Genomic DNA, 27,674 nt, shown 5'->3' on the forward strand with positions numbered 1-27,674 from the left:
TTTTCCTTACTGAAAATCCCCAAACATTCCTAATTGAACCTAGTTATGTTACCAAATGCATACTTCAGTGACAATAAACTGTACAACAAACATCCTGCTTTACCTCACAGCACTCTTTCTAAGGTTTGTTTGTTTTTCAAACAAAAGTGTTTAACAAGCCAAAGAATTTTTTTTCTTCAGCATAATAAATCTTAAACACTTACAAAGTTTTCATTTCTTTGGCAGTTTTGGTGGTCACTTACCCCTGCCTGTCACAGGTTTGTGTAACTTCTCCAAGGCAACGTGGGTTCAGCAGTGCTGCCTAACCATCCATCAGTGACTCCTGCATGCTTTCATGTAAGGAAGGAAAAATAAAACAATTGGACTGTGAAGGTGATTCCACGAAGAAGCACACAAGTGGCCAGTAAGTGTTTAAGAAGCCACTTCGATCATCATGCAGATTGCCATGCTAACTTTATAAATTTTCCTTCCTTTTTGAGGTCTTTAGGATAAAAACCTCAGCAAAACTATACTCCCATTCATAGTCAGGCTATAACCCAGGATATAAAGTTCTTTGGCCTAACAAATACCTTCTATTTGTCATGGGGAGAGAATAAGTACATTTAAATATGTTAGCTTTACTGATGGAGTTTCACAGTCAGTTATTAAATATTCCTGACTCACCTGTATGATTTTTCACAAATCAGGGCTAATGCGATTTCATTAGTCTCACCACATCCCCACCAAATCCAGTGATCCCTTACATACATACGTTTTCATCAGTTTCTCTTCTGCTATCAACAGTAGTTACCCCACTTTCATTGTTCTCAGAGCACGCTTCAGGTCTTTTTTTACTGATTAGTCTCAAAGTGAAGGTCTGCCACTTGTACAAATTTACATTCACTTCTCTTGCAGGTCCTCCCAGCTATCCTGTTGTTTTCTTAAACACAGGTGACGTCTCAATTTTGCTTCTACTTTTCCTCTTTTATCATTTTCCATTTGGCAATTTCCCTATCCTGCCTTTCACTGTAGAACTCTGGCAATATCTAAGTTGCAATCCTCTTCTTGAAATTCAGAATTTCATTGCATCTTGATATTTGACCAGCTAAAATGTCTTCCTCTGTTTCCTTTATTAATTTTTCACTCATTACTGTAGCTCTCTTTTTTTCTCACCTCACTGTTCCACCTCCTTTGCAACCTACCCAACCACAGCACAGCTCTGTAGCTTCCTACTGCTCTGATCATGTAACAATCTTGAATTGCATCATTGTTCTTTTCTTTTTCATACGAAATTTGAATCCCACGTCCTTACACAGCACAACTGCCCAACTGTACCTCAGTCCATTATTCAACACAGCTCTATTCAATTTTGTTTCCCCCTCCCCGTCTTTTTTATTATGTTCCTTGCATAATTTGAATTGTCTCCAAATCTTTGAGATCTTAAATCTTCAAGATCTGCAAGTTCATCTGACCCAAACCCAAAGTCAGAAGGATTTTGTTTGCTTCACATCCCAAATCTGCAAGCATTCTCCTCAAGCTTAATTTTATCCGAGCAAGAATGTATAGGCTCAGGTAATCAATAAGGACATACTAATTCTGGTTCACAGTATGGACCACAACATCACTGTCTTGCTGCCAATTCCACTCCCTAAAATGCTAATTTTGTTACAATTTTTAATTATCTGCCATTTATACTTTCTTGCACATCCTTCTCTGCTGCCAGTACCTTCTTACTTCCTATCATCTTTTGCTAGGCTACAGGATATACAGTCCTTAGAAAGTTCTAGAGTTCAAACTACTCCTGCAGAAAACTATGCAAATTTTATGACGTACAAAAAAGATATCCAGGTCAAGGTCCTAATTTTAATCTCTCAAGTCTACAGGATAAGGTTTGTAGCTCTTTCAGGAGTTGCTTCTCTCCTGAAGCTGTGCAACAGCTGAACACTATAGGGACAGTGAGGCCTTGTCTACATTGAAAAGATCAATTCATTTCATTGTAGGAAGTAGAAGGAGAATTTGGACCTGGGAGGTTCAGCAGCTGAGACAGCTGTTTCTTTGACAGCTGCTAGCTGTCATACCAATTTCCCTTAAGATTAATTTTAAGGCAGTTCTAATGTAGATGGAAGCCATGATGCAGAACAAAGACAAAGCCTTAGATTAATGGAAGACAGATAGGGTGAACACGGTGATGCTTCTTCTTTTGCAAAGTATCCAGCTAAAACATATTCCCATTCCAGAAAGGCCAAAGGCTATCATAGCGAGGGATGACACCCTTCAGGGTTGAGAAAGGGCATTTTAGTAAAGGATATTCTGTAATTGATGGAGATCAATTTTCTGACCTATGGGGTACAATGGTGGATTTACCATTTTACAAATGCCAGCCTCCATTAAGAACAGCTGCACAATGACCTACTTAGAAAAAAAGACAAGTGAAAATTCCATTTTGCAAGACAGCTGCATAGAAATTAATATTTCCAAATGAATGTGTAGAACCTAAATACTACTGCCTCAGGCACTTATGCCAGAAAGGTTAAGTGGCACGTTTAATAGATAATCTCTATGATTAATTTATCAGAAAGAACCAAGTGGCTAATTTCCTCTAATTGAAATTTTCCGTCATGATAGAAATTTTTCAGATATAAATCCACTTCCAGTTAAATCCATCGTACTAACTCACTTGATTAAATGAAAGCAAACAAAACTACAATCTTGAATCCAGCTTTTGTTTTCTGCTAAGGAAACAAAATATTTCTGCAGTGGCAGAGAAAGTAGTAGATTCTTCCGACGATGCTGAGATTGGAGCAAGTTTCAGGAAAAAAAAACAACAACATAGCAATCTGAGGTCAATGTGCTAACTCTGAAACATTTGAGCTGATCATCTACATCTACACTTTTAAGTACTTCTACTAACTTTAAGTGCCCTGAGTTTTTAAGAATGGGAAGTTTTGCAGGGAGAGGTAATCTTTTTAGCTCAGACTGTGGTAATCAGATGCAACTCTTTTTCATGTTTGGCACAGCAAGAGCTAACTTCATGCTAAGGACAGACAGGAAGAAATTGCTCTGAGTTTAACATTGCTAGGTTAACCAGTCAAACATTTTGAGGGATAAAAGGCTACCAGCATCTGTGACAATAGAAGAAACTGGCAATGTGAGAAATAATACAGGTCGTAGAACAGAGAAGTGCAGTTACACATTTCCTTTGGGCCATAAGGCAGTACATGTGTGGAAAGCTTCCATGTATTGTAAAATCAATGTCTCCACTATAACCATATATATATATTTCTGCTCTGACACTTTTATTTATCTTGTCTTTTCACGATACTTTTTAAGTCTTTCTTGATACTCAGGACAACGATCACAGGTGGTGATTACTTTGTTTAAAACTCCTGCCGCTAACTCTTTCTGCTTTATTACTTGACTATGGGAATTAATTCCAGCATAATTCCAGCAGTAAGTGGTTGTAGTAATTGTACCCTTCATATAACCTTCATAAGGACTTTTGGTTCATTGGATAACACACACAGTTTTGGAATGTGCATGTTGAGGAAACATTAATGGCTCTTGTGCAGAGCTGTCAGATCTTGAATCCACTGTGCAGGTGTTTGGCACTTCTGAAACCCAGCTTGACATTGCTAAAAGAGTGAACCTCCGTGGTTTTCTAAGGATTTCCTAATGAGTCACTGGGACTAACTCACACTCCTAATTCCACATCCTGCACCATATCTTCTGTACTAAAAAAGAGTTGCCATTGATCATAGTCATGATATGCAAGCACTTGGCTATAAAATTAAACTGCATTTTTAATATTCTTCAAATCTGATTTAGGTTTAGCAGGTTTTAAAACACATGCAGAGAAATTTTGCAAGTTGCTGTCCCTTCTCTTCCCCCTCAGAGGGGCTGGCGCACGTGTGCAGAATTCTTTGCTATTCCAGCTACAGCCCGGCCTCGGCTTCACCAGCTATGCCCCAGGGAGTAACTTCAGACATGGAAGAGGGACTGAAAAGCTGGGCCGGCTGCAGCCCCCTGTCACCCCCGGCAATGCAGCAGGACAGGGCAAATGCCCTGCGAGGGAAACACAGCCAGTCGGAAGAAGAAAACAGTAATAAAGCACAGCAGCTCTGCGGGGAACCATTCAAGGTTCTACAGTAGTTCTGCAGCTTTGCTAACCAGCTACCAACAGATGGCAGTACGGCACTGGTTATTCGGCATCTGAATACAGTTCGGTATTAGAATACATCTCATGTGGGCCAAAACCCCAGTAACATAGGCGTCCTAAGAACATCAGTTGTACTATGTTGGGAAAAATCTTCCAGTGCTGTTAGAGACATGGTCTGTAACAGAAGTCTTTTCTAAAAGTTTCTTATTGTTACAGATAGCTTTCATCTACCAGAAAGGGAGCCAGAATATAAATGAGCATTAAGCCACCACATTGGAATTTCTTGGCATTTTAAATGAGGTGACAGCAATAGAGGTGAAAATACAGGTAGGAAGTGGGCTTGTTTTCTCAGAAATACAAAAATTGTTAAAATGAGAGATTCTTTTATACTAGGAATGGTAATATTTTGAAGAAAAATTAGTTTTGTTCACACGGAAGCAGGGCCTACTGAGTGTTAAAATGGATTGCTGATAATAACCAGTTTCTTTGGTTAGTTCCACTGTTTTATCACCCCTATATATTAATGGACTATATTACAGGTAGTAATTTGGTAAAACAGTATTAAGTCAGGAAAGGTTCCATTTTGAAAGAGATTAAGCAGCTGTATAGTAAGAACATACATGTTAGTGTGTACACATACATCCGTATATACATGCATGCATACACACAAATTGTATTAAACATGCTCTCCTATTAAAAGTGGACACTGTACTAGAGACTTGAAGAACAGTGAATGTCATATAAAGAGTATGGTAAGAAGGAAAATTAGAAACCAGTAGGGTTTTCCTTTTATCTAGCAATTTGCTTACATTATTTTATTTTTAGATTATTTATTGTTTATAATAATTGTAATTATAAAATATTTTTAATTATTCGTATTTATTTTTGGTTAAATTATTTCATTATTTACAGAGAACTTCAAAAGGCCTATATAGACACCATCACATGGGCAGTCTGATAGCAAGCAAAACTGTAGTTGGTAACTACAAAGTATTATGCTATGGGAGGGAAGAAGAGCAGTTATGTGCTTCACAGCTTTCTAAAATATTGTATCAGCTTAGAAAACAGACTGAGGTCATGTTTAGCTGTGGCTGACATCCTGCTTTGGCTGCGACTGAAGCTGTTCATAGGCTCTCCCACTACTTTTTGGGCTAACCTGGTGGAAGATCCATGGCGATGAATGCCACCGAAGTAGTAAACATCTCTGTCAACAACTACTAGGGAACACATATGGGAAAGAATCCCAGTCTCATCCTTTCTGAAGAGCTTAACCTTTCCATGCTTCAGTTATCAACTCACAAAATGACTGTAATGCTAACACTGTACATGAATGGTAACTAGTTAATTAACATTTCTTAAAGTCCTGAAACCCTAGATTAATAGTGCTCTGGAGTATAAAGACATAATATTATTTCATTGAGCATTTGTCATTTAAAAAGTCCAATGCCTAAAGCTTTAATCAAACTCTGTTAAGATGAGAGTAATTTTCATTCTTGTCACATTTGCATCTTTTGTCTCTACTACGATGCATGGACAGTTCAACTACATATTTCTTTTGAGAGGAGCACAGGCACTACTATTTATATAATCAGGAATACCAGACCCAATAGTAGAATTCTACACTTGAGAGAGGTTTATAATTGTTTTAAGAGTTATTTTTAGAAGGTATGTTTCCTAAATTTACAAACCGTGATCCGTATTACTTCTATTTGCACAGAAAATGTTCTCCTCTTCAGTTAACTATAGTTTTGCTCAAGCTACCAAGTCATGGTGTCTCTAGAATGGCTAAGACTATTATTTTTAGTTATATAAAGTAATTATTGGTTACCAAATTTACACCTTTTTGGTAGCAGAGGAATACATTCATCTTTGATACAATTCTTCTATAGGCATTTGGAGATTAAGAAGACAGGAAAATAATTTATAATCTGCCATCATGTTACATCAAATACTACAGAAGGCAAGGGTATTATTTTGAATAATGAGTGAAGGACAAAAACTACTCAGTAATGTCCACTGCTATAGAAATCAGAGCTTTTTATGGTGGTCAGGAATACTTATTCAGATAATACAGCATCACCTCAGATGTGCATGTGTGACTTGAGGCTAAAATTTCATAGTCAGCTCACAACTGTGCCATAAACATTAATATAGGAACACAACTGAAAATGCCAAGATGCCAATGGCAATAAAATCAGGTGCCATGCAGTGGCATTTTCAAGCTGCAGATGACACTATGGAGCATCAGACTGCTTACTGGGACACCAATTTAGCGTCCCTACAGAAATCCTTCTCTTTTCCAAAAGGTAACACATATTCCAACATCAGAAGTTTGTTATTCAGGCCTTTTCATCTGGCTCAGCACACACTCACTGCACGTACAACGCAGGCAACAGCAAGGTCTGAGGCAGTGGGTGTGGAGGGACTGCCCCTTTCAGAAGCAGCCAAAAATTTCTCCTGGATCAGAAAGATTGCATAACGATGGCCTCCAATAACACAGGTTCCAGTGACTACACAAAAGTAGCTCTGAGAGCCTGTATTCTTATGGCTTATTCTGGGAAGCTAACTTTATGCAGAAAGCTTTTCCTGCTTTTTTTTTGTGTAATCAATACTGACGGGTAAATTCCTTCTGACATATTTTTAGACATTAAATACAAATTTAACCCAGTGTCTTGCAATTCAGTGTTTCTTTCCCTTTACCAGCAAAGAAGCTGAAATAAGATTTTTACTCTGAAAGTGACTGGAAGAACAGCAATGGTGCCTGCTCTGATTTTTATATTACATTCAGTTTAAAATTTCTGTAAAGATCTATTTATTTACTAGTCGTCAGCCTTGCCCACTTACTATAAAAGGTTATTATGGCTGACTTGAATATGAAAATTAAAAGAAATTCAGGAAGCACAATTAATAATTCTGCTAATGATGCAATGACCAGGAAGCTTACTCTTTCTTAACTGCATTAGTGGTGTAACACTAATGAGACTAGGTAGTAGAAAAAAAAATGAGATTTTTTCTCATGTGGAAGGATGGTAAATTAAATTAAATACATAAAGTAACTGCATGATAAATTATGTATATTTTGTCTATATTTCTGTCTATATTCATGGTAAAAGCACTTGCCTAGTTCAGACAGGAAATCATTGTGAAAGCCTGGACGTGGGGCTGTAATCCAGCCATCTTTGTCTCCTGTTTTCATAATGTGAGCCAATCAGTTAGGTCAAATATCGCTCCACTGAAAACAATGGGAAATTCATTTTGATGATAGTGAAATTACGTTGGCTCCCATAACTTTTTCAGGTAATTGTTATATTTGTGCTATGTTATATTTGCATTAATTACATATTATTATAATTATGTGTAATTATATACATTTTACATAGTGTACTTATTTTGCACATATACTATAAAGAGGAAATGTCTTAAGATGAAGTATGTGGAGAAAAAGCTAGTTACTGCCAGGTAAAAAGTACTTTTCACAACGGAAATGGTTTAATACAGTCATTTAAGTTACTTAGGTTTCTAGCAAAATACATTTCCTACAGTCATGGGGTCTGATCTCAGTCCCATTAAGTTTAACACAAAGATCGCTCATCTTAAAAGCAACAGAACCATGCTCTTGGAATATTTCTTTCAAATAGGCTTACTACTCTTAACTGTTCACTGTTGCTGCACTGAATAGCATACACATCGGAGGATTAAGACTTTTGCAGTATCAAAAAGGAGGTGGCTTTCAGTTACACTATCTCGGTTATGTGCCTATTAATTCAAAGTTCTAGCAAATTCCCTGTGTAGGATTTTTAGATTGCCAAGAGAGTCCCTAATGGGAAGCGCAGACAACTTTAAAGTACCATTCACATGTAGTAATTCTTGGCAGCTGACCCACTAAAGCAGAGTTTTGAGACTTGTGCTTTGCACTATCATTTCTGCTACTAGTTTCCTTCCTCCCCTCTCAGTGGGACTCCTGTCGGGAATGTAACACACAGCACTGGAGTAAGCAGTGATGTGCCAGCCTGCGTCTGCTACAAAGCGGCCTAAAAATAAAACCCAATTGGACAATGCCATTTGGTGTACAGCAGTAAACGTTCCAGTAATGTAAACCAGACTGTCAGCAAAGATAAATGATTGTTCAGCTGCATGCCAAACAAATCTCAGGATCTTAAAAAAAAAAAAAAGAAAAAAAAAAAAAAGAAAAAAAAGAAGAAAACCCCCCAATTCTTTGATATTCATTTATAAGCTTAATCTCTTGAGATTTATTATTATTGCAATTTAATGAATAATCACATCAGTGAAATCATAACAAGCATCTCATAAAAATTTTGTTTAAAATTACTAATATTAATATTTTAATAAATTAGCCCGTTTTGCAGCTTGTTTCAGTTCAAGGAAGTTTTCTGGTAATGTAGATTTTGTTTCATAAAATGCCTACCCATCAAGTGACATTTTTTCCTGTGCATATCAGAAGAGCTCAATTGTTTTGCCAGCATCTCTCTTTAAAATCTCAGTTCTGTAGACTGACTTTTTCAAAACCAGTGTACAGGCTGATGTTGTTCTTTCTACTGATTCCATTTGAAATACATTTTTTTTTTTCTTCCCTTTGTGTATATGAGATTCCTTGAAAAAATCCTATGGTCGCACGGAGTGCACAAGTAACTGATGCAAGTATTTTCCGGTTCTTCAACTACAGATACAACTTTGTACCTCATCTTTCAAGCTACTTTACAATTTTGCAGAGGAAAACTCAAAAAAAAATCACATCCCTATTGAGTAAGATTCTAAGGATATTTACCGTTCTTAATTCTTTATTCATAATTCTTTGGCCTTGAAACAAATGCCAACATTCATGTTATTGTAAAACACGAGGAGAATTAAATGCCTAATGGAATCACATTAACTGCAGGTCTCAGGCCTTTAAAGAGATCAATAAATGGATCTCACAGCAAGATCAGCTCCATGATTTTTAAAATCATTAATTAAAAACATGACAAAGGCTAACGTGCTTTAGACATCTTCTGTTATTGCTACTATGTTTATGCCCAGAAACCCCAAAATTACATGTATACCATTGTGCAGCTGGAGAACTGAGCTTTACAAAGATTTCTGTTTATGTATTTTCAGAAAAATGATTACACACTCTAAAAAACATAGGGTATAAAACCACTACAGATTGAACTTCATTCTTATTATGTACTATGCTGTTTTGCCAGTCCTGCATGTACAAAAACCATGAGAGAACATCACAAAGTATTACGAGTTTGATTTTCTTAGGAAACCACCATTCCTAAAATTTGGAGACTAAAAACCATCAGCTGCATGCAACTTGCAATCAGAAGTCCAAAATTAGCAACTCTGAAGTCTGTCAATGTATCATTTGCTCCATTTGAGGAGAAAAACAGAAGAACTCCTGTCAAGGAAAAATTCATTTAATCCCCAAATCCTACTCTTCTGAAACCATCACTGGGGTCACCCTGTGTACACAGTAAAGAGTATGCTTGTTGGCACAGCGGTCAGTGAAGTTCACGTGTTTGTGGGCAATTATTCCAGGAAATAGCAAATCATATTACCTCAAAAACTATACAGATTATTTGTTCTCTAAAAGCAATACTCAACAGAATGGATGGAAAGGAAGGTAGATGTACATACACACTGTACATTTTAATTTAAGAACACAGTAACATAAATTTTTAATTACTTTTATGATTACTATCTGATACAGTCTCTAAGACAGGACAGAATTGTCTCCAAAGGCCTAGAGAAAAGAAAACATTTAGATCTGCATTGCTTCCCCAACTCATAATGCTGTTTACAAGCCCCGATGCTACTGCAGTTTATTTACCACCTTCTTCTATTTTTAGCATTGGTATGGTGAAAAACAAATTACAAGTCTCTGTATTTTTATCACATCAATCTTTATAAAAGCACGTAATTTATTTATTTCTTGCAGTATCTGTGGTGACAACTGAAGCTAGACAAATCAGTGTGTGTATTTATTCATATATGTATGCATTTCATGCTATGTTTTAATGGTGTCTGAGCTGGACAAAAGCTGATTACAGCTAATGTTAGTGAAATATAAAAAATTATAGGCTTATCATTCCGATATCCTTATTTCATATCAAGACAGCATGTATTTACCTTACTTAGAGAAAGCTAAGCATAAGCTACTTTGTTGTGATAAATTCACGACAGGTTCCCCCACTAATTAGTTTTATTTCCTATGTGGCTGTGCAGTACAATATCTTTTCTTCTCCTTTAAATCTAAACTGAGTATCTGTCAACTACATCACCATGCAGTATTCTCTGTATCCTATTATTTCCTACTTGTCTTCCAACTCCTGGAATTAAAAAGGTCCTTGAGACCTTTGTGCTGACAGTCAATACCAGTATCAAAGTCTAGTTTTGAAAGATCTATATAATAGCAGTCCCCCACTCTCACTCCTGGAATTCCAAAAGAAAACTAACATATGCAAAATCCAACAACAGAAAACAACTGATGTATAGTATGTGCGTGGCCTACACATCATTTTACTACTCTATCTTTCAATAACCATTGTTTTGAAGTTCTGTGCCTGAAAGTATATGAAGTATATGTATTTGGGTTATAGTATCTTGATTTGTCAGTGTGAAATTCACAAAAAGTGCACCTGTAGGTACTGTTTATCTGCTGCTTTGAATTATTCAGCAGTGCTCACACAAGGCTGAAACGTTTCTTCCCCTCAAACCTCAGCAGGCAGTTGCTGCCACAGGGCTGTTGTCTCATGGTGCCTCATGCCGACGCAAATGACTTAAACAAGAGTTGCATACGTGCAGTTCCTGTGAGACTGAGGTTTTGTTTCCTGCCTCTTAGACCAGCAACAACTGTGATCTGATAGTCTAGCCTTTTAGCTGGTATGCTAGCTTTACATGGTAACTTTTTACATCATCTTTTACAGTACTGCAATTGATGAGATGTCATGCAAAGAGAAGAGAACCACAGCTACCAATTTCAAAACAATACACACAATTTATACTAATGACAGATGGAGCCAATGACCTTTGGAGCCAAATCACAGGAGAGAGGTTTGTACATGCCTCGACCTAGAAGTTGAGATAGGGGATGCAGAGAGCACCTTTAAATAGACCACTCAGACATAAAGGGCATTGACCTGCCTTAGATGATGAAGATCTTTGAAGATGATGAAGGATCTTTGAAGATGATAAAGGATCTAGAAGTACTGAGGGATGCCAGAGAAATAACTTCTGGTAGCCCTTAAACTTCAAGCATATGAATACCCAAAAAAGATGTTTCTTGGCTGTGAAAAAGACAGCAGTAGAGTGAACCATAAACACTGTGAGACCTGCTCCTGGGTGCCTGGCATGTGTCCAGCAGCGCAGGATATTTGCATCTAATAACATACCCAGCTGTGCGCCCTTTTGGCTAAGAAAGTTTAAAAAACAAACATAAGTAAAAAACCACTGGGCGCTGTATTGCTAGCTTCATCTTAGTGATAAGCAGAGTGAACTCCTCAAGCCTGATGTCAAATTTACCAAGGAGAACCAGATCCAGGTGGTGGACCACAATGAAAACAAACCAAATACACTCTTGGCTGCTGTTACAGAGTAAGTGTGAAAGTGCTAGAAGCTGACTAAATAAATCAAGAACCTGAAACCTGCCGCGGAGGTCAGCTACGCTGGCTTTCCTGTTGGAGCCAGAGGAAAGTGGTACTGAGCCAACCAGGCATTGCTAACTCACTGGCCCCGTGGAACACAGACAAGACTGCGTTGCCAAGTTTTAGTAAATAAGTCCTGCTCTCCTCTGTCAACATCTTCTCAAGCACAGGACAGACAGGTGGCCAAAGACTACCTCATAGATATCTCACGTTTCATGATGTCACCAGGAAACCTGGACTGCTCTGGACAGGACACCTAAAAGAGGCTCTGTATTGAGGGGTTTATCAATAATCATTTACAAAGAAAGCTTTGATAGTCTCGTATTTCATTGCTCCTGAGAAATGCCTTCCTTTAAGTGGATTACCTACAGCACAATCCCACGCAGGGCCTTTGGTTATTTCTGCCATTAATGAAGAAACTCTAGAGAAAAGACTAATCAATTCAAGTGTCGTGCCTGCATCAGAACACAGCTTTTATCAACTACAGGTTTCCCTGTGTTAGCAAGTAATTTAGCAAAGTTTCGACCATGAGATACTGGCTTGCAAGTTCCTCTGTTATTTTTCTGTTCAACCTACTTTCATAATTCCATGTTCTACATTACGAAATAACTCCTTATTTGGCAGTTTTCCACAACACAACGTAATCTGTATAGGCAAAAGGTGGCAGCAGTACCACTAAGGCAGTTGAAATTAAGTTGCCTTTGTTACAGTACCCTGACAGACATTAAGGCAATGTGCTAACTAAAGCTTTCAGTCCCCTCTGCTGCAGGAACTACCATATGGAAATTCTTCAATACTACCATTTAGGCTTCCTTCCAGACCACTTCAAACATTTATAAATATTTATAAACATATATAAAACATTTTGCGTATTTATATAAAAATAATTTTAAATAAATCATCCAAGATTCACCATTCATCTGGTAATACGTTTCATATAAACCATTAAAATAAGAATTATATCCAATGTAAAACACTTTCTAAAAAAGTCAAGTTCTGTTATCTGAGACATACATAACACCTTACTAAAATCAGTTACACAAGGTCAAGAAAAGAAAACATAATTTGGCAGCTAGTCACTGATTTCAAACATTTAATAGAAGGGATTCTATTTTTCTATACCTGTTTATAAATGTTGCTCCAGAATTCATTCTAAATTTTGTTTTACTCCTTTTAAATCGTGCTTAGACTCAATTACATGAGGAACCCTAAATACCCTATTAATAAATTGGGCCAGTCACACACAATTACATTTTATTCCTGCTCACAATCTTACCATAGAATATACTTGGATGACATATTAATTTCTTGGTAAAAAAGACAGTCTAATTCTCATCACACATTTAGACCATATCTGTTTTCTAACAGTCTTCTAAGATCTAGTATTATAAAATGTTGTCAACAACAGTTCTTTGTACCTCACAGTCTCTCAGCGTCTCCATACTTGTGGCGTACTTTGCAAAGTTCTGAGCCAACTGCTAACGGCTAATTAATTCATAATCATTTGATACTCATCAGAATAAATTTATTTAAAATACAAAACTTCTACGGTATTTAGATGGTCATGCAAACTATTTTACCACAGCTGGTTGAGAAGTACATTTTTGTGGTTTTGCAAGCTGACTCCTTTTTGTGAAAGTTTTCAAGAAAACAAGCAAAATGAGATCCCAGACATCTGAATCATCAGACTTCAAAAAAATTATACATGTTTAAGTAGTTGACTTCCTGAAGCAAAAATGTGAAATGCCAATGACTATTTCATGCACGTAGTTGGGAGTGCTCCATTCCTGTACCCATCTAGCTTATTGCAACAGACAAAGAATTTATCTCAGGGTCTAGTCCTCCATTTCAGCACAACTGGAAGACAGTTTTTTAAGCAGAACAGCAACTTAAAAACAAACACATCTTCTCCTTCATCTCAGGATTAGGGACAGTGACCTTAAAAATATCTGAAATTCTTCCAGTGCCTGTAAACAAAAAGGGACTGCTGGCCCTCATGACCATGTGTCACTTACAAAACATTCTTATTTGTTGGCTACTTTTTGGAAAGGTTATTTGCTGTCAATCAAGTGACAAGTTCTGCTTATAATAATGGTGATGACATCAGACCTGCAGAAGAGAAGATTAGTATGGGGTGTCTAAATATATAAACTAGAAGGTCATGGGATATGTCCAACGTCAATTGAAGTCAATGGCTTCCATTCAGTTCAATCAGAACTGGACCGATACATGTAAAATAAGAGATTCTTTTGTATATATATTTATTTTCGCTGTAGCCGGTGTCATTGGCTTGCAGCCTAGGATTTTTTAAGGTGACCTGGATCTTTTATTTGTCTGAGAAGAAAAGGTGATTGTCCCTATTTTTATTTTTAGGTAGCCATATATAGTCAGTCATGTTCACTCTTTCCAAAGTGGGACTTGCCCTGTGGAAGTAACAGGCAAGAATTTTTCCAGACAACAGCCTGGGGGCTCTAACCACGGATTCCTTTTGCCATTTGGTAGTGTTTACAAAGAAGCTGGGCAAGAGGCCAATTCTCATTTTAAGCCTCAGGTTGGACACAATGGTTGGTCAATGTACTGAGGAGTATAAAGCATAGGTCAGCAGCTTTCCTGTTAGGCAGCAAATAACTAAATTTCATTTGTCTGAAATAGGATTTTAGTTGTCCAGGGCTGCAGGACAAAAGGACTGTTCTCACCCTGACAGCTGGAATGGATGATTTGTGAAATGTATTTTTAGAAGTCTTATTTGCCTACGTGTATGCCTGCATTGTCAAACACTCAGACAGCAAGAGCAAGTCAGGCTCTGAGCTGTGAGAACTGTAACATACTGTACAAACTGTATAATATATTTAGGTCTAAAAGTGCATTTTCATTACTTCTCATCCTCCAATTGCAAATATACGGTCCAAATATTGATGCAACGCCATTGCTGTTCTTCCTATACTTTGATGTACAATCACAACTTTCACAGTAGTTAGTAACCACAAAGGGAAAATCACTGTTGACACAATAGAACATTAGTGATCAAGCCTGCTTTCCAAAATCACCCTGGTTTTCCCCACATTTCCTTTTCCTATACATATCTCTATCTGATTAACAGAAACAACAATCCCTTGTAAATTAGCTTCTACCCTTAACAAGACAACCCGCTCCTGAGGGATTCTATTACTAACATTCATCCTCCTAATCTTATCCCACACCTTGCTGATACGCATATCCTTATTAACATTTGCACACTGGCTATTGTGCCAGTGTTGCTTTTTTTCTGAGCTAATGATTTCTTCCTCTACAGCCCCTGAGATCAGGTTGCACTCATAATACATTTCAAAGCTGGTTTCCTCTCTCACCAAATAGCATTGTTACTTTTTTTGTTTATGCAGTGCACGGGTTTCCTTCCCTTCATATTCAATGGAGGTCTTGGAAAGCACGTATTTTGTATATACATATGTAACATTGATAGGAAAATCACAAATATAATTGAGTACGTCTATTGTGTGCAGATCTACATAGGACTTTACTAAATAGTTAATCATACTATCATCTTTCAAAACAATTAGAATTCACAGAATCAAAAATTAGAATATTCAGTATAAATATAGCATAGCAAGCATTTAGGAAAACAAATTAATCATCATGTCACACTATGTATTTCTTAGTCCTTAGGAGTTTCCTCTTCCTTTTGCATTGGTTATGTACTTCTACTGAATTGAATGTTTTCATACTCTATTCATATGAAGAAGTGTGAACTTTGTATTTATTTCTCAGTCTGTCTTAAATTCCTACCATCTGGTTAAGAAATATTAGCTTTAAGGCTAGGATTCTTATCAGTCTTCTGTGCATTTATGCTCTTAATCTATAAACTTCATCTGTAATAGTTTTCAAATGAAATGTCTGACCTTTAAAGATGGTTAAGTGTTAAAAGTTGCTAAATACCATTGTAAAAAAAAAAGAAAAGATAATAACATGTAAATAAATCCTGTGAATTAAAATAGAAAATATGCTTATTAAAAATTGTTTCAACACCACTGACAAAATCAAATTCTGTGCAGAGCCACTGAATTCTGTGCAGAGCGACAATTAATTCACTAGGGTAACAAAATACAGAGCAGATTTGGACACCTGCTGCTGGTATAAAAGAACATTTGAGCATTGTATTGAACTGTAAGGTCTGCAGAATAAATTTCTGCTTGTGAATACAGTATGTTTTCGTCAGCAGAGCTTGTGTAGTTTGGGGATCTGTTTGTCAAACTGTATCTATAGCACTACTTAGTAAAAAGGACTGGTGGATAGCCATCACCGAGTTCAGTATTTTTATTCCAATATTTGGAATATTTTGTATTCCATCGCTTGCCAGCTATTCATCAGGGCAGGACTGTTGTGATCCTGTGAGCACCGTATTACAATCTTCACATGAGCAAAAACTGCAAGGTACGTGGCTTCGATATCAGAAGGGAAAGAAAATTCCCAGAACAGTTCATAGGTGGGAAACATCAATAGCTCAACAGGGATTACAGATTTCTTTTTGGACACGCCTGGACTGGATGAGCAAGAAAAGTCAAGAACGAGTGGTAATGTTTGCCTCAATAACTCCTGCTGGTTTTCTTTTTCCTACAAGAGTCTCCAAGGCTGCTCTGTGTTGGCTACGTGGCGCAACCTCAGTGCAAGAGCAACACTTGAGCTCCTGGAGAGCTGCTTGCAGCTAAAAGGCTCCAGAATGGCCACTCTGCTTCTCAAGGATAGAAACTACAGGTGTACCTAAAAACATGCGTGTTTGTCTGTCTTTCCCTTCTTTCTTTTAATAAACAAAACAAAACCAAAAAACAGGAGGTATTTTCGGTCTTTCTTTGGATTATTTTAAGATGCAGCCACAGATTCTGGCCTGGAAGGAAGGAAAATACATTGCAGTATTTTTTCTCTTTCCCTTCTTTTTCAGTTATTTATACTTTGTCAAAAACTTGTTCAAACCCCATCTGAGTCTTTATCTCTTTTTTTTTTTTTTTCAAATCAATGTTCACTTACCATTTAGCTAGTTAAAAGCGGAAAAAGGTACCTTTTCCAGCCCCTTATTGCACTCTCAGAATAAAAAGAATGCTCCAGCACCCGTCTCCGTTGAAGGAGCCAACAATATGACAGCCTTCTGTTGCCTTGCTTGCTTTCCAAGTATTTCCCAGGTATCTCTTAATTTGAGGACTAAATTTACCAGGAAGAGACAAGCTTAGTAGACATGCAAGAATCAGAAAAGTTCGGGGGCAACACATTGATGAGAAGCCCAGTCTGCCAGTAACCATCTGTTACAGAGAAGGAAACAAAGCCACAGATTGCTCCTAGGCAGCTTCCCACAGACACTGTTTGAGGACTATTCCTAGCTTGTGGCTAGAAGGTGTCCAATAAATTGTCAATTTTACTTCTTCCCACAGAGTTTTCTGATTAGCAGCACAAAAAATGGAAGAAGTTATTTATTTTCACTTTATTAGTATCATATTCTAGTGTTTTGTTGCTTTTTTTTTTTTTTTTAATATAGAGCCAGATGATCAGAGGCTCAGTCGTGTAAACAAAGTTTTTGCTTCTTTATATTCCAAGAACTTTTAACTATTTTCTCACTATTACGTATGACCTCATTTTCTAACTTCTACCAACTATTTCTATATGTTATTAACTTATTGTTCCATTTCAAATGTAAGGTTCTAAATAAACCTCAGAAATAAACAATAACTACCTTCTTCTAAGAACAACAGGATTAACAGGATTTGGAAATAGGATTTGAAAATACATTGAATTGCACAGCAAACCTTTCTGTATACAGTCTTCATTAAGAATGAGGAATAATAATAAACTGGTTCAAATTCACACAGCAAAGCCATCACGTACCAGGCCTGTTTTGGTTGGGGCAATTTGTAAGGCTGGCAGCACCATGATAATTATGCCCAAGGGGACTGATTTCATATAACTTTGTGAGCATTTTACCCAATCCCCAAATAAAGGTTTAACAGTGGTGAACCCCATAGTATCCCTGGCTAGTGACTTTAGACAGAAGAGGAATACAGTACTTTGCAGGTGCTGCTGGCGATCTCTGTCACTGATCATTCCCTCATGGAAGGACGCACTGCACCTGACCATGAAACGACAAGACGGGAAACCTCGTTACTTGAGGTTAATATAAAATATGGACTGATTTTTATTATTTCCCCTCGCCCCTCGTCCTCCGCTCTGAAGTAACGGCCTGCCCGTCCCTCACCCTCCCCATTTACCCCCCAGCAGCCGGGGCCAGGTCCCCTCACACGACAGGAGGCAGCCGGGGCCTGCCTCACACCTCGGGGGAGCTCGGGGTGCGTGTGCTCGTGTGGAAGGAGCGGGGCCGAGCTCCTCAGCACCGCCCCGCCGGGACAAGGCCCCGCACCTCCCCGCTCACCCCTCCTCAGCTCCCTGAGGCGCCGCGCCCCCCCCTCAGCCCTCAGCCGCCCGCTCCGCTCCCGCCTTCCCCTTCCCGCTGTCAGTCGCGGCTCCGCCCGCCCCCGGCCGGTCCCTGCCCGCCTCCTTCCCTCCCCCGGCGGCCGGCGGAGGAGCCGCCGTTTCCGGAGTACACAGAGCGGCGCTGGCCGGGCGGCGGCGGCGGCTGTCGCGGGCAGGTGAGTGAGCGAGCGCCGCCGCCATGCCCCCGCTCCCCGCCGCCCTGCCTCAGCCCGCCCGCGGCTCCGCAGCCCGCGGGGCCCTGGCGGTGCGAGGCACCGGGCTGGCGTGGCCGGCGGTACCGCCGCTCTCCTCGGCTCTCCCGGGTGCCGAGGCGGGCAGCGGGCGCTCTGGGGCCGGGAGGAGCCCCCCGGCGGCTCGGCGGGAGGGCGGCGGTGCCCCGAGGCGCGGCCCGGGGGCTGTCGCCGCGCACCCTCGGCAGCGCCGGCCCGGCCCCGCTGTGGCGGCGGGGGCAGGCTCGGCACGGCACGGGGCGGTGGCGAGGCTGCGGCCGCGTCCCCTTCTCCCCTTCCCTCCGCCGTGACCCGAGTGCGGGCAGCCCGGCGGGGCCTGCTCCTTGCGGGCGTTGCTGCGCCCCTTGGTGGCGAGCTGTGGCCGCCCGCCGCTCCCTTCGGCCTGCTCCGGCCCCGCGGCGAGCGACGGAGACCCCGCGGCGGGGACCTCGCCTCAGGGCGGCGCGGCTCTGCCCGGCCGCCTCCCGCCTCAGGGCCCGGCCGGGCTCCGGGGGCTGCCCCCGGGAGGTGCCCCCCGCAGGGGCCTGGCGCTGGGCTCCCCAAGCCCCCGGCCCGCAGCGGTGTCTCCGTGCTGCCGCCCGCGCTCGGCTTTCACCTGACGCCTGCTTCCAGCGCTATTCAGTGTTATTTTTAGTCCCTCGTGTCCATACTGCGGGCTGAGGAGGGAAACTCTCGTTTTGGGGTGTAGCTGGAAACTTTGCTGGTATACCTTTGCTTTGCTCTGCTGGAGACAGGGCCTGCAGGTTTTTATCGCTGAGTGACGAGGAGCAGGTATAAATTCGTCAGGTGGAGGGATGTTACCTCAGTAATTTGAAAGATTTTGAGAGACCTCTTCTGATTTTGTTTCAGGTGGAATTGCAAGCCTAGTTACAGGTACGAGTCAGCCATTATTATCAGTTCTCCAGAGGAACAGATGTCTGGGTGTCATGGTGAAGAGGGCGGCGTACATCAGCCCTCTGTAGTGGCAATAAGTGCCCGGCTCCTCGCAGCCGGTCAGCCTGGGGCTTCAGAGGCACGTGTAGCTGGCAGGAGGTGCGGGTTTGGTTCCCAAAATGGCACTGAGCCTTGTAACAGCCAGCGTGGCTGTTGGATAATCTCAAATCCAGAGGCCGGGGAAAAGGTCAGCACTGTTTTTAAGGCTGTTGTTGCTTGTATGCTCAGCCCGACACCATCTTGGGGTGCTGTTGAGGTGCTGTTGCTGCTTTCCGTGGGTGACAGACGGCTGAAGCTCCTGCAATCTGCTCCCCTTCCCTCATCTCTCTGAGGTATGTGGCATGTGTCGTGGAGCTCCCAGCCACATGAAGGTTTCGGTATGCAGCTCATGGGATCAGGAGCCCTGGCCGATCGTGGCGTGCACTCAGGTGCTATTTGTGTATCTTGTACATCAACATGATTTTGCACTTGGCTGGAGCCTTTTCCTAGCCAGTGTTTCTACAGAAGACCCTTATTCTGGAGACAATTGCTATTCTTCTAAATCTAGAACTTGCACAAGGTTTTTGCTTGTTTTTCTTTCTCTCCTAGAAGGAAGGCCTTTCTCTTTTAACTATTACAGTTGTGAAGGTGTGATTCGGGTCAACATACGCGTTTCTGCTGCTTCATGTCACCTTTGAGGTGTGAGGAACTGGGCTGGAAGCAACGCAGAGCTGCTCCTTCATGTGCGTCTTGTGGTGTTGCTTCTTAGGTCAGCGTAAGGCATAAATCCTTCTGTTAGCGTTTTTCATTCTGAATCAGGAGTTACTCAGAGGTGTTAGGAAACTAGAAATACTGCATACAGGGAATATTTTTGAGACTAAAGTCTCTTCTGAGACTCTGAAATGTGGTTAACAATTGATCCTTCATACAAAACAATGAAAATAATCTGCTGAAAATCTTTAAGAGAATAGTCTGAGTTTCTTCCACCTCTTAGGTACACTTGTATTTGATCACTTGAATCTTTTTTTCTGTGTTTTTTCCTTCTGCCTCCAAACTGAGAGCGCTTTTCCCCCCACTTCTTCCCAAAATGTATTATTTTTCATGACCTCCTCTTCCCCTGCATACAAATGACTGCCAGGCTTTCTTTGCAGGAAAACAACTGTATTTTTACTGTCCTGTGAGGTATAAGTAAGCTTCCTTTTATATCCTGTATTGAGTGTAGTTTTAAGTGCTGCTGCTTGCCTCTCATTACTCAAAACAGGGTTGTGTGAAGAGAAATTGTGCTGCTGCTTTTGTTTATATAGTAGTGCTGTAATAGGAAAAGACTTGTTCTTGGTACAGTGAATGCTGGTACACCAGAGATCCTGCTAATGATAGTGATTAATAGGTGCTGCTCAAAATAGCTATCACTGTTGATATGACTAATTGTACCATATGAAAAGAACTCCTTTATTCCCACTAATCTCAAGGTGTTTCTAGAGTTCTAGAGAAATGCCTGATCCGTGCAGACGAATAAATGCCCAGTGAAATGCAGAACTTAGAGTGAAGTGTGGCAATTCTTCAACAGCTTGCTGCTGTGCTGACAAAACACTTGGGGCTGAAAATGAAGAATATCTTCTTGTGGTTACTGTAGGTAGATAGAATATTATTACTGGAATTGGATGCTAGCCAGAGCAACACCCTACATGTTACGAACAATGCCAGGGTATTGTTTGTAGCTATAGAAAGGGTTTTATATCATACATGAAAGATGACATTTCCAGCAGCATGGGTAACCTCATCACAAAAACAGTGTGCTGAGGCTGGTTCACAGGGCAGCTGATTCTGCTAGGCTCGACAAAATCAACATTATAATCGCACCAGTCCTCCTAGAGCTTGGTGATATGTCTCAATTAGTGTTTTTTGACCTTCATTGGCCTTTGGGTAACAACAATTTATTAGTAACATGCTGTAGGCAATCTTGTGCTCTCCAGGCAAAATTGTATTCTGGGACATTTAGATTTTGTACATCTTGTGGCTGAAAGCAACTCTGGAAGCTTATTCGGGGACCACAGATCTAAACCACAGAAGGTACTGTCTCTCGGTATCTGCAGAATCTGAAGCTCTGCCTGGTAGGATGAAAAAATGTTTTGAAAGCTAAGTGGAATTTGTTAAAGATGTGTTCCAAACTCACTGAGATGCTAGTATTAATGTTTTGTCGTGCCTTTTTGGCTTTGTGTGGGTTTCTTGTCTTCTGTTGTTGGTGTACATAAAGGATAATTTTATAGTAGGAGGAATTTAGTCCCTTCTGCCCCCAAAGAAGCTATTAGGTTTCTTTTTCAAATTAAGTTGTGGGAGAGCGGAGCAAGAGGCATTAATATTACTTTGCACTTTAATTGCTGAATTTGTCTGATATGATTCCAGTGTTCTGGTGTTCTGTGAATGTATCGTTTTGGTCTAATCCTTGAATTTTGCCAAAAACATGACATTGGTGAGATGTTTCACTGATGGTACGAGACAAGAATTATTTTGGGAACTTTGGTGGTCTTGAAATACCAATCTTGCCTTAGTCAGCTGTAATTGGTGAGGATTAGTATATTGTTTTCTTAAAAATAAATGTAGGGAGCTTACTCTGCATGGTTCTATTAAGCTCATCAACTTTGCACGAGGCAAACTGACTTCCAGCGACCTGAGTTAGAGCAGCCTTAGAGTACGAGGGGAAGAGTGGGTGTGAGGGGAAACAGCAGAGCAGAGATTCTAGAAATGCAGGTTTTGCTTGGAAGAATGAAAAAGGGCTGAAAAGGGGAACGCAAAGTATTCCAGGTGGTGCTGAGGGAATGTTGAGGTGGCTGTGACTAAATATTAGTAGGGTGTGCATGAGGTGGGAGTAGCTGGGGCTGGTGGAGCATGTTCGGAAGTTTTTAGCAAGTTAGACATTCTGTCTGTGGTATTGCCTGCTGTTGGTGGTCCATTGGCTTCAGGCTAATGATAACATACAAGAGCTTATTGGCGCAAGCACCTATTACAAATTTTATTAAAACAATGAAAGTTTTAAGCGGGGTATTCCAGGCCTTTTCTTTGAAGAACCATTTTCACAAAGGAAATAAATACTCTCCCTTTGAAGGAAAGCCATTATAAGAGAACATGATAACACCAGTAAATATTTTTTGTACTTCTAAAATATAAAACAGCTTCTTGCTGTAAAGTAGCTGCCCCCCATTTTTTAAATTAAAAGTTATCTTGTGTGTTTTCACTGGTAGGCTTACATCAGAGAAAGTAATTCCTTAGGAAACATCTTTAAAATGCCTCCTTAAATTGTGACTACTTTCCAATTATGGTTTTCAGTAAAATTCTCTCCTTGGGATGACTGAACATATTTTCTGTTTTAGGCTAGCTCTTTTCATTGTCTTGCAAGACGGCTGTATTCCTTCTTTGTGGTCTTGTGTTTCTTGCTTTTCTATTAGTTTTCTGCTTTCTCAAGTGGTTAGGCTTTTTTAGTAAATATGACTTTGTAATGTTCTATCTAGTTGTCTTTCAGTGGGGTACTTGTCAGAAGTTAATGTTTATTGGTAGGCATTTCTGTACAATAGCATTGCAAAAGACAGATTATTTGGAAAATTTCAACAGGAAAATTCCTCTACTACCCCGTCAGCCACCTCATCTCAGGCTTTTGTTCTTTCCTGACTTATGCGTTGGCTAGGAAGTTAGAGGGGAACATGTTAACTGATTGTTTAATAACAGTATTGAAGGTGTGATTCCTGTTTAGTTGTGCACTCAAAGCTGACATTTAAATGGAGTCGTCTGATTACAGAAAATTCCTCATAGGCTTCTGTGCGACATATGCTGGTGCAATCTGGGGATGGAACAAAAGTCCTGAACGTCAACAATTTCTGAATGTTAGGGGAAGTTTGTTTCCCTTGTTAGGAATAATATTTACCTTTGACCCTTTAATGCTTTATTCCGACATGCTTTTGGGGACTTCTGAAAGCACCGTATGGAGTGTGTTGTAGAGGAGAGTGTGGGAGAAGAGCAGAAAGGTGGGAATGTTATGGACCCCTTGTTTCACCAAAGCCATGCCTAGTGTGTGATTCATGCTTTTGTTACTATGGGAGAGTAATCTAGCAATGAAATTTATCTTTAATTCTTTCAGAACCAACTGGTTTTAGTTTCTCAAGTAGATTACCTCACTGTGATAACTTGGTGTGTTTGCAAGTTTCTGGATAGTATTAGGAATTCCTCAGGATTTACTGGGGTGAAATTACACCCTTTCAAGCATGTCTGCGTGCTCTGTTTGATACCAAGATGTTTGAAGCAATGTTCTAGGTATTTTCCCTGTTTATGAAAGTTGAACTTCCTGCTCTTCTGTAAAGATTATAGAACTTGGCTGATTATGCCTTAGAAGAACAATTTGAGTTCAAGCACAAGAGCTTCCCTAGAGAAAGATAAAGCACCTGAACGTCTACAGCTTACATTCCAGAAAAATCTGGAGATCTTTTTAAGTGTTTCTTCCAAAGAGTGTAAGTACAAGGTAATATTTTAAAATGTTCCTTAAAAATACTTGAAGCTTTTAATCTCATCCTGAAGATGCTAGAAATTCTTCTTGTGTAGCCTAGCCATATTACAGAAATGCTGAAAAACAATGAAAGCTGTAGTGACCAGGAGGGACAGACACAAAAACAACTCCTGTTGTTGTCAAAAGACTTTCATTGTCTCTGCACCCTCAAAACTCGTGAAGAAGACTGAAGATCACAGGGGAAATATTACCATGGGTAAATGCAATTCTGTGCTAAAAGAATCAAGGAATGTGATCTTTCTGTTAAGTATTTCAAAATTTTTCTCAGAATGCTATTTGCAAGTCTTGCACCAGATGGTATTTTGTAGAAGGAGGAAGAATACAAGGAGGAAGAGACTGTAGAACTGGAAGAATGAAATTTTTAGGTAGTCTGTATTTTTCTGCATGCATCTTGTCAGGTAACTTCAACGTGGAATGGTTTTATCACCTCCAAACGTTCAGATGAAACTATGTATGTCACATGAACATAAAAACAAATGCAGCTTTTTGTCTTTTGCTGAAAGCACTTGTGATTAATTAAAAAAAAAACAAAAAAAACAGTAAGGATTTTGAGACAGGAATATCTTGATTTATTTATTTGGAGCAAAGCACAGCTGTATTTATTGCCTATTGTTGAGTGGTCTGCAGTTCTTTGTCCAAGCAGGAGTTAAGGCCAGATAGTATAGAACAGCGTTAACTAAACCTGTGCAAATATGTTGTACAGAATCCAACTTCATCAGTGCACGTTTCGCAGCTCTGGAAAAACTGTATTTAGCCTCTTACTAAGGATATAGTTAGGTATTTATATTCATTTGGCTGAACGACACAGTTTGCAAATATTTGCATAACAAGGTAATAAGTTCTACGCTTTTTCCAACGTGAAATGACCATTTACAAGCAGATGATGTAGCGGAGAGCTTTAACGTGGTGCCAAAAATAGATCTAAAGCTAAATACGTGTGTGTCATTTAGAAAAGCTAAAAACTTTAATTTGATCAAGACCAAACAAATAAGAAAATGTATAGTGATAAGAATTTTGCTTTCCTGAGCCCAGTTCTGAGCAGTGCAAATGAAATGATCAAGCCCGCCAGGTTGCCGCTGTTGTTGGCAGGAAAGTAGAGGTTTGCGTAGATACTCATACATTCTTCACCTACAGAGAGCAAACTGACGTACTTTGCTAACTCACAGTGGAATACAAATAAACTGTGCTGGGCAGCAACTGGTATAGATACACAAGTTATGATACAAGCCAAGTTAAAATTTTGGTAGTATAATAACCTGTACTTCTGTTTAACTACTTTTGAAGACAAGCTGCTGAAGTTTTTATATAGAAAAGCAGGGCTACATTAGCTAAAAATAAAATTTTCTGAAATAATGCAAGTAAAAGCAGACTTTTATTTCTATGGCTTCTTTTTCTTAAGAGACTTCCATGCTAATAAAAATTGCATGAGGTGCTGGGAGGAAATGCCAGTTATTAGGACAAAATGCTGGAAAAAGAACACACATACCATTATTGGGAATGTGCTTGGTTCTGTATTAAACTGTAGAAAGATTCCTTGCCCAGAGAGCTTCAAATTTTTGTGTATGTCTTGTGTTGCTTTTCGGAAGAGAAAATGAAACCTTTTCTCATTAGCAGTCCCATTAAATCTCATAATAAACCTTTTTTCTCTAAATGTTGCAACAAGCTACAGGACAGATTGTGATGTCAAATTCAGCACTTTGACCTTCAAGACCAAAGAGGAATGAGTGTCGTAAAGTTTGAGACAAGTTATTGCAAAATAAGCTAAGCAGTTATCAGACTTCATATAAAATTGCAATTATTTGACCATGAATTTAATGTGGGTTTGTTGAAGTTCTTCTTAGCAAGTGCTTTCTGCGGTTATCAACTCTAATTTAAAATACATTTATCTTTCATATAATATTTGGTCTTAAGACTTAGGTCATGGGACAGAATGTGAGGTAGTTTGGCAGTCTTCAATCAAGTGCACTTCTTGGTTTATCCACGTGGAAACGTGGTGCAGCTGACCTGTGCTATTTTGAAATTAATCCGATGCTTGCTTTTGTGGTTAGAAAAGATTCTGCTCTGGTTAAGAGAAATCTATTGCTCTGCAGATGTTGCTGGATGTGAGATCTCTTGAAAACCACTAATGATACATGTTTTGTTTTTATATAGGAATGTTACATTTTTGTGGTGATGGATTGGTATGATAGAATAAATCTGTAGTTGACGCACAAGATTAAGTGAGATGTTTTGGGGAAAAGTGCATTTTCTTCCTTTGAAGACACACCAGGAAGCGTCTTTTCTTTTTCCATTTTAGTTTCTGGAACACTTAAGTTATTGTGACGTTTGATTAGAATTGTCTGATAGTCAGGCAAAAGAAAACAAACTGATTTGCCCCTTAATTGTGTTTCCCCTGAATGTGTGCTGAAAGACTCGAGCATCTCTTCTACTCTTACCTTCTCTTGCCTTTCACCGTATTGCAGTGACCCTGGTTTTAGTTGAGGGCTGCAGCGATCTCTTCTGAATCAGGTGCTGTCTTTCAAGCATCAGGAGATGATCTTATCACTGAATCTCTTAACGCTTTTTAGGTTGGTGCTGATCAGATGGCAGAGTTACTACATTAAAACCTTTCATGGTGTCTTTGATTCTGAATGCTTTTCAGAAGAGCATGCTTTAACCAGACATGCCCTTGGACTGAACACTTGGTGTGTGGATGGGCTTGCACGTACCAGAGTTGAGGGTTGAATAGCTACTCTGGTTATAAAGTACAATGTAGTAAGTTTAAATGGTTCTTAAACACCTGTACAGGGATTATTACCTATCCAATGCATTGATTTTTTTGGACAATTTAGAGTGCTTTTAAACTAAATTTCTCAAGTCAGCTTCTAAGGGAGTGTCTGTAATTAGCTATTGGTCTATCTAGGATTGCCTGTCCTTACCCTCTTATTTATTTTGTGTTTTAAAGTGTGTTTCCCCATCCTTTGCACTTTGCAGGATTACTGATGGAAAATGTCTGCCTAGGCTGCCTTCCCTTGTGTTTCATATATTTTGCTTCATGTTCCTCCTGAAAGGTCTTAGTGTCCCTCAATTTTTTGTGCATTATGACATTTATATACGCTTACTGATAATATGACTGATAAAATTTAACTTGACATTAAGTTGTGGGTTTTTTTCTGAGATAGTTAACAATTCTTACTGACAATTTCTTAAGCTTGCAGTTCAGCAAGTGGATGCTCTTCTCTGTCTGATGTAGTGTGTTGCTTCCTGAAGCAGAAGAAAATTATGTATTTCATTTAGTCACTTTCTGCTTAAAACTTGAATTTGTCTTTTGTTCCAGAATTTTTAGCACAGATGAAGCAGTTTCTTTTTCAAAACATTTTTGTTGCTTCAGGGAAGGAATACATTCTCTTCTTTGCATATGCTATTTGATATATTCTGTTCAGGAGCACAAGTTGTTTGTCTCTACTGTGTTGGTTGTTTTTCATTGCACATTAATTTGTATATCAGGAAAAGCAAGGTAAGTGTAGTTTAAGAAATATTCTTCACTACCTAACTGTGGTCCCTTCTCTTTTAACTTAAGATTTTGTAAGTGATACGCTCCTCAGCATGACAAGCAGAGACAGGAAGGTATGCTGTATTTTGATCCACTTATACAGTATGTTGAAGAGGAACATATGTGAATGTGGGGCATCGTGTGTGCTTTACCTTCCTTTGTTAAACATGTTTCTCTAAAAGGAATCCTAAGTGAG

General features: G+C 39.5%; 1 protein-coding gene and 1 long non-coding RNA gene across 4 annotated transcripts in view; one reads left to right on the forward strand and one right to left on the reverse strand.

The window, feature by feature from the left end:
* Positions 1-242: 242 nt before the first annotated feature.
* LOC311443538 lies at positions 243-18,172 on the reverse strand. Its single transcript, XR_014697321.1, has 3 exons — positions 18,030-18,172; positions 17,829-17,890; positions 243-329 (listed from the first exon to the last, which is right to left on the reverse strand). It is a non-coding gene; the product is annotated as an uncharacterized lncRNA (long non-coding RNA).
* A 118-nt stretch (positions 18,173-18,290) lies between these two features.
* The window catches only part of GARRE1 (granule associated Rac and RHOG effector 1), a 54,764-nt gene continuing 45,380 nt past the window's right edge, over positions 18,291-27,674 (forward strand). Inside the window, exon 1 of one of the 3 annotated variants that reach the window (XM_084533801.1) lies at positions 18,291-18,407. The gene's annotated coding sequence lies outside the window, so the exon portion shown is untranslated. Of the gene's footprint in view, positions 18,408-20,145; positions 20,164-27,674 lie in introns of those variants that run through there. The other 2 variants (XM_084533799.1, XM_084533800.1) reach the window with 2 other exon arrangements.

This window comes from Aythya ferina, assembly GCF_964211825.1.
Source record: "Aythya ferina genome assembly, chromosome: 12".
Classification (NCBI taxonomy): Eukaryota; Metazoa; Chordata; class Aves; order Anseriformes; family Anatidae; genus Aythya; species Aythya ferina.